Genomic DNA, 7,500 nt, shown 5'->3' on the forward strand with positions numbered 1-7,500 from the left:
CCTCTCGGGCGGCCTTCCCAACTGCCGTCGACCGCCTGGAGGGGGAAATAGAAAATATTCGATAGTGCGGAGCTCCGCCGTCAGAGGCCGTTCCAGTGCTTTTGGGTGGCTGGAAACACCCTCACGATGGTCTGATTATACTCTTAGGGGCCTCCCCTGTGTCGCCCTGGAGGTCACCCATTCAAAACATGCTCACCTATATACGTTTCGGAAAGTATTTTGGTGAACGCTCACTTTCTAAGCCTTTTAGCCTTCTTGACCCCCTAACTCCCCATATCTGGTTTACCTACTACAGCGCCCCTAACGACCAAAATCGGTACTGCATACCCCTGGTACCCCCGCCATTGAAAATGAATGGGGGAATTTTTTTAATTTCTCAATCCGGCCAGGAGGCCTCTTTTTCGGCCACGCTCGGCCGGCGAGCCGGTCCGCTCTTTACCCCTGGTACCCCCAGCCCTACCCCTGGTACCTCCCCCATTGAAAATGAATGGCGACCCCTGGTACCCCCAGCAACACCCCTGGTACCCTCAGCCTTACCCCTGGTACCCTCAGCTCAACCCCTGGTACCCCCAGCCTAACCCCTGGTACCCTCAGCGGCACCCCTGGTACCCTCAGCAACACCCCTGGTACCCCCAGCCAGCTTCGCCCCTGGTACCCTCAGCCTTACCCCTGGTACCCTCAGCCCAACCCCTGGTACCCTCAGCCCAACCCCTGGTACCCCCAGCCAGCTTCGCCCCTGGTACCCTCAGCCTTACCCCTGGTACCCCCAGCCTTACCCCTGGTACCTCCAGCCTAACCCCTGGTACCTCCAGCCTTACCCCTGGTACCTCCAGCCTTACCCCTGGTACCTCCAGCCTTACCCCTGGTACCTCCAGCCTTACCCCTGGTACCTCCAGCCGTACCCCTGGTACCCTCAGCCTTACCCCTGGTACCCTCAGCCTTACCCCTGGTACCCTCAGCCTTACCCCTGGTACCCTCAGCCGCACCCCTGGTACCCTCAGCGGCACCCCTGGTACCCTCAGCCTTACCCCTGGTACCCTCAGCCGCACCCCTGGTACCCTCAGCGGCACCCCTGGTACCCTCAGCGGCACCCCTGGTACCCTCAGCCGTACCCCTGGTACCCTCAGCCGAACCCCTGGTACCCTCAGCGGCACCCCTGGTACCCTCAGCGGCACCCCTGGTACCCTCAGCGGCACCCCTGGTACCCTCAGCGGCACCCCTGGTACCCTCAGCCGTACCCCTGGTACCCTCAGCGGCACCCCTGGTACCCTCAGCGGCACCCCTGGTACCCTCAGCTGCACCCCTGGTACCCTCAGCGGCACCCCTGGTACCCTCAGCGGCACCCCTGGTACCTCCGCCATTGAAAATGAATGGGCGGCCTTCCCACCTGCCGTCAGCCGCCCGGAGGGGGAAATAGAAAATATTCGAAAGTGCGGAGCTCCGCCGTCAGAGGCCGGCTTTTCGCCCGGGGTATCCGCCCCGGGGCGCCTCTCGGGCGACCTTCCCAACTGCCGTCGGCCGCCCGGAGGGGGAAATTGAAAATATTCGAAAGTGCGGAGCTCCGCCGTCAGAGGCCGGCTTTTCGCCCGAGGTATCCGTCCCGGGGCGCCTCTCGGGCGGCCTTCCCAACTGCCGTCGGCCGCCCGGAGGGGGAAATAGAAAATATTCGAAAGTGCGGAGCTCCGCCGTCAGAGGCCGGCTTTTCGCCCGAGGTATCCGCCCCGGGCGCCTCTCGGGCGGCCTTCCCAACTGCCGTCGGCCGCCCGGAGGGGGAAATAGAAAATATTCGAAAGTGCGGAGCTCCGCCGTCAGAGGCCGGCTTTTCGCCCGAGGTATCCGCCCCGGGCGCCTCTCGGGCGGCCTTCCCAACTGCCGTCGGCCGCCCGGAGGGGGAAATAGAAAATATTCGAAAGTGCGGAGCTCCGCCGTCAGAGGCCGGCTTTTCGCCCGAGGTATCCGCCCCGGGCGCCTCTCGGGCGGCCTTCCCAACTGCCGTCGGCCGCCCGGAGGGGGAAATAGAAAATATTCGAAAGTGCGGAGCTCCGCCGTCAGAGGCCGGCTTTTCGCCCGAGGTATCCGCCCCGGGCGCCTCTCGGGCGGCCTTCCCAACTGCCGTCGGCCGCCCGGAGGGGGAAATAGAAAATATTCGAAAGTGCGGAGCTCCGCCGTCAGAGGCCGGCTTTTCGCCCGAGGTATCCGCCCCGGGCGCCTCTCGGGCGGCCTTCCCAACTGCCGTCGGCCGCCCGGAGGGGGAGATAGAAAATATTCGAAAGTGCGGAGCTCCGCCGTCAGAGGCCGGCTTTTCGCCCGAGGTATCCGCCCCGGGCGCCTCTCGGGCGGCCTTCCCAACTGCCGTCGGCCGCCCGGAGGGGGAAATAGAAAATATTCGAAAGTGCGGAGCTCCGCCGTCAGAGGCCGGCTTTTCGCCCGAGGTATCCGCCCCGGGCGCCTCTCGGGCGGCCTTCCCAACTGCCGTCGGCCGCCCGGAGGGGGAAATAGAAAATATTCGAAAGTGCGGAGCTCCGCCGTCAGAGGCCGGCTTTTCGCCCGAGGTATCCGCCCCGGGCGCCTCTCGGGCGGCCTTCCCAACTGCCGTCGGCCGCCCGGAGGGGGAGATAGAAAATATTCGAAAGTGCGGAGCTCCGCCGTCAGAGGCCGGCTTTTCGCCCGAGGTATCCGCCCCGGGCGCCTCTCGGGCGGCCTTCCCAACTGCCGTCGACCGCCCGGAGGGGGAAATAGAAAATATTCGAAAGTGCGGAGCTCCGCCGTCAGAGGCCGGCTTTTCGCCCGAGGTATCCGCCCCGGGCGCCTCTCGGGCGGCCTTCCCAACTGCCGTCGACCGCCCGGAGGGGGAGATAGAAAATATTCGAAAGTGCGGAGCTCCGCCGTCAGAGGCCGGCTCCACGCTTCATTCATCCGACCGAGACGCCTCTCCGCCGGCCACACTCGGCTGCGGGGCCGGCCCGCTCTCCGCCATTGAAAATGAATGGGGGGCATTTTCTCATGCTTTCAATCCGCCTAAGAGGCATCTTTCCCGGCCAACTTTGTGCCCCTGGTACCTCCAGCATCGAGAAAGCATGGTGACTCGTCCGACACATGCCCCCCTATATACGTTTCGGAAAGTATTTTGGTGAACGGTCACTTTCTAAGCCTTTCGCCTTCTTGACCCCCTAACTCCGCATATCTGGTTTACCTACTACAGCGCCCCTAACGACCAAAATCGGTACTGCTACCCCTGGTACCCCCGCCATTGAAAATGAATGGGGGAATTTTTTTAATCCCCCAGGCCGGCCAGGAGGCCCCTTTCCCGGCCAAACTCGCACGCTGGGCCGGCCCGCTCTTTACCCCTGGTACCCCCGCCATTGAAAATGAATGGGGGAATTTTTTTCAATCTCCCAGGCCGGCCAGGAGGGCTCTTTCCCGGCCACACTCGCACGCCGGGCCGGCCCGCTCTTTACCCCTGGTACCCCCAGCTCTACCCCTGGTACCCCCGCCATTGAAAATGAATGGGGGAATTTTTTCAATCTCCCAATCCGACCAAGAGGCCTCTTTTCCGGCCAAACTCGCACGCCGGGCCGGCCCGCTCTTTACCCCTGGTACCCCCAGCTCTACCCCTGGTACCCCCGCCATTGAAAATGAATGGGGGAATTTTTTCAATCTCCCAATCCGACCAAGAGGCCTCTTTTCCGGCCAAACTCGCACGCCGGGCCGGCCCGCTCTTTACCCCTGGTACCCCCAGCTCTACCCCTGGTACCCCCGCCATTGAAAATGAATGGGGGAATTTTTTCAATCTCCCAATCCGACCAAGAGGCCTCTTTTCCGGCCAAACTCGCACGCCGGGCCGGCCCGCTCTTTACCCCTGGTACCCCCAGCTCTACCCCTGGTACCCCCGCCATTGAAAATGAATGGGGGAATTTTTTCAATCTCCCACGCCGGCCAAGAGGCCTTTTTCCCGGGCACGCACGCTCGCCGGGCCGGCCCGCTATTATTAAACTCTCACCCCTGCAAGGAGGCCTTTTTCCCGGGCACGCACGCTCGCGGGGCCGGCCCGCTATTATTAAACTCTCACGCCGGCCAAGAGGCCTTTTTCCCGGGCACGCACGCTCGCCGGGCCGGCCCGCTATTATTAAACTCTCACGCCTGCAAGGAGGCCTTTTTCCCGGGCACGCACGCTCGCCGGGCCGGCCCGCTATTATTGAACTCTCACGCCTGCAAGGAGGCCTTTTTCCCGGGCACGCACGCTCGCGGAGCCGGCCCGCTATTATTAAACTCTCACGCCTGCAAGGAGGCCTTTTTCCCGGGCACGCACGCTCGCCGGGCCGGCCCGCTATTATTAAACTCTCACGCCTGCAAGGAGGCCTTTTTCCCGGGCACGCACGCTCGCCGGGCCGGCCCGCTATTATTAAACTCTCACGCCTGCAAGGAGGCCTTTTTCCCGGGCACGCACGCTCGCCGGGCCGGCCCGCTATTATTAAACTCTCACGCCTGCAAGGAGGCCTTTTTCCCGGGCACGCACGCTCGCCGGGCCGGCCCGCTATTATTAAACTCTCACGCCGGCCAAGAGGCCCTTTTCCCGGGCACGCACGCTCGATGAGCCGGCCCGCTATTATTAAACTCTCACGCCGGCCAAGAGGCCCTTTTCCCGGGCACGCACGCTCGATGAGCCGGCCCGCTATTATTAAACTCTCACGCCGGCCAAGAGGCCTTTTTCCCGGCCACGCACGCTCGCGGAGCCGGCCCGCTATTATTAAACTCTCACGCCTGCAAGGAGGCCTTTTTCCCGGGCACGCACGCTCGCCGGGCCGGCCCGCTATTATTAAACTCTCACGCCTGCAAGGAGGCCTTTTTCCCGGGCACGCACGCTCGCCGGGCCGGCCCGCTATTATTAAACTCTCACGCCGGCCAAGAGGCCCTTTTCCCGGGCACGCACGCTCGATGAGCCGGCCCGCTATTATTAAACTCTCACGCCGGCCAAGAGGCCCTTTTCCCGGGCACGCACGCTCGATGAGCCGGCCCGCTATTATTAAACTCTCACGCCGGCCAAGAGGCCTTTTTCCCGGCCACGCACGCTCGCGGAGCCGGCCCGCTATTATTAAACTCTCACGCCTGCAAGGAGGCCTTTTTCCCGGGCACGCACGCTCGCCGGGCCGGCCCGCTATTATTAAACTCTCACGCCTGCAAGGAGGCCTTTTTCCCGGGCACGCACGCTCGCCGGGCCGGCCCGCTATTATTAAACTCTCACGCCTGCAAGGAGGCCTTTTTCCCGGGCACGCACGCTCGATGAGCCGGCCCGCTATTATTAAACTCTCACGCCTGCAAGGAGGCCTTTTTCCCGGGCACGCACGCTCGCTGAGCCGGCCCGCTATTATTAAACTCTCACGCCGGCCAAGAGGCCCTTTTCCCGGGCACGCACGCTCGCCGAGCCGGCCCGCTATTATTAAACTCTCACGCCGGCCAGGAGGCATTTTTCCCGGGCACGCACGCTCGCCGTGCAGGCCCGCCATTTGCCTACCACACCGCCGTCTGGCGGACACCAAGCGGTACCGCCGACCCCTCCCGTTGAAAATGAATGGGGGATTTTTTTTCAATCCCCCAAGCCGGCCAAGAGGCCTTTTTCCCGGGCACGCACGCTCGATGAGCCGGCCCGCTATTATTAAACTCTTACGCCTGCAAGGAGGCCTTTTTCCCGGGCACGCACGCTCGCCGAGCCGGCCCGCTATTATTAAACTCTCACGCCGGCCAGGAGGCATTTTTCCCGGGCACGCACGCTCGCCGTGCAGGCCCGCCATTTGCCTACCACACCGCCGTCTGGCGGACACCACGCGGTACCGCCGACCCCTCCCGTTGAAAATGAATGGGGGATTTTTTTTTACAATCCCCCAAGCCGGCCAAGAGGCCTTTTTCCCGGGCACGCACGCTCGATGAGCCGGCCCGCTATTATTAAACTCTCACGCCGGCCAAGAGGCCCTTTTCCCGGGCACGCACGCTCGATGAGCCGGCCCGCTATTATTAAACACTCACGCCTGCAAGGAGGCCTTTTTCCCGGGCACGCACGCTCGCCGGGCCGGCCCGCTATTATTAAACTCTCACGCCGGCCAAGAGGCCTTTTTCCCGGGCACGCACGCTCGATGAGCCGGCCCGCTATTATTAAACTCTTACGCCTGCAAGGAGGCCTTTTTCCCGGGCACGCACGCTCGCCGAGCCGGCCCGCTATTATTAAACTCTCACGCCTGCAAGGAGGCCTTTTTCCCGGGCACGCACGCTCGCAGAGCCGGCCCGCTATTATTAAACTCTCACGCCGGCCAGGAGGCCTTTTTCCCGGGCACGCACGCTCGCCGTGCAGGCCCGCCATTTGCCTACCACACCGCCGTCTGGCGGACACCAAGCGGTACCGCCGACCCCTCCCGTTGAAAATGAATGGGGGATTTTTTTTTCAATCCCCCAAGCCGGCCAAGAGGCCTTTTTCCCGGGCACGCACGCTCGATGAGCCGGCCCGCTATTATTAAACTCTCACGCCGGCCAAGAGGCCCTTTTCCCGGGCACGCACGCTCGATGAGCCGGCCCGCTATTATTAAACGCTCACGCCTGCAAGGAGGCCTTTTTCCCGGGCACGCACGCTCGCCGGGCCGGCCCGCTATTATTAAACTCTCACGCCGGCCAAGAGGCCTTTTTCCCGGGCACGCACGCTCTCCGGGCCGGCCCGCTATTATTAAACTCTCACGCCTGCAAGGAGGCCTTTTTCCCGGGCACGCACGCTCGCCGTGCAGGCCCGCCATTTGCCTACCACACCGCCGTCTGGCGGACACCAAGCGGTACCGCCGACCCCTCCCGTTGAAAATGAATGGGGGATTTTTTTTCAATCCCCCAAGCCGGCCAAGAGGCCTTTTTCCCGGGCACGCACGCTCGCCGGGCCGGCCCGCTATTATTAAACGCTCAGGCCGGCCAAGAGGCCCTTTTCCCGGGCACGCACGCTCGCAGAGCCGGTCCGCTATTATTAAACGCTCACGCCTGCAAGGAGGCCTTTTTCCCGGGCACGCACGCTCGCCGGGCCGGCCCGCTATTATTAAACTCTCACCCCTGCAAGGAGGCCTTTTTCCCGGGCACGCACGCTCGCGGGGCCGGCCCGCTATTATTAAACTCTCACGCCGGCCAAGAGGCCCTTTTCCCGGGCACGCACGCTCGCCGAGCCGGCCCGCTATTATTAAACTCTCACGCCTGCAAGGAGGCCCTTTTCCCGGGCACGCACGCTCGATGAGCCGGCCCGCTATTATTAAACTCTCACGCCTGCAAGGAGGCCTTTTTCCCGGGCACGCACGCTCGCGGGGCCGGCCCGCTATTATTAAACGCTCAGGCCGGCCAAGAGGCCCTTTTCCCGGGCACGCACGCTCGATGAGCCGGCCCGCTATTATTAAACGCTCAGGCCGGCCAAGAGGCCCTTTTCCCGGGCACGCACGCTCGCAGAGCCGGCCCGCTATTATTAAACTCTCACGCCTGCAAGGA

Source organism: Hippocampus guttulatus, unplaced genomic scaffold, assembly GCF_054856545.1.
Source record: "Hippocampus guttulatus isolate MCC_2025c unplaced genomic scaffold, RoL_Hgut_1.0 HiC_scaffold_29, whole genome shotgun sequence".
Lineage (NCBI taxonomy): Eukaryota > Metazoa > Chordata > Actinopteri > Syngnathiformes > Syngnathidae > Hippocampus > Hippocampus guttulatus.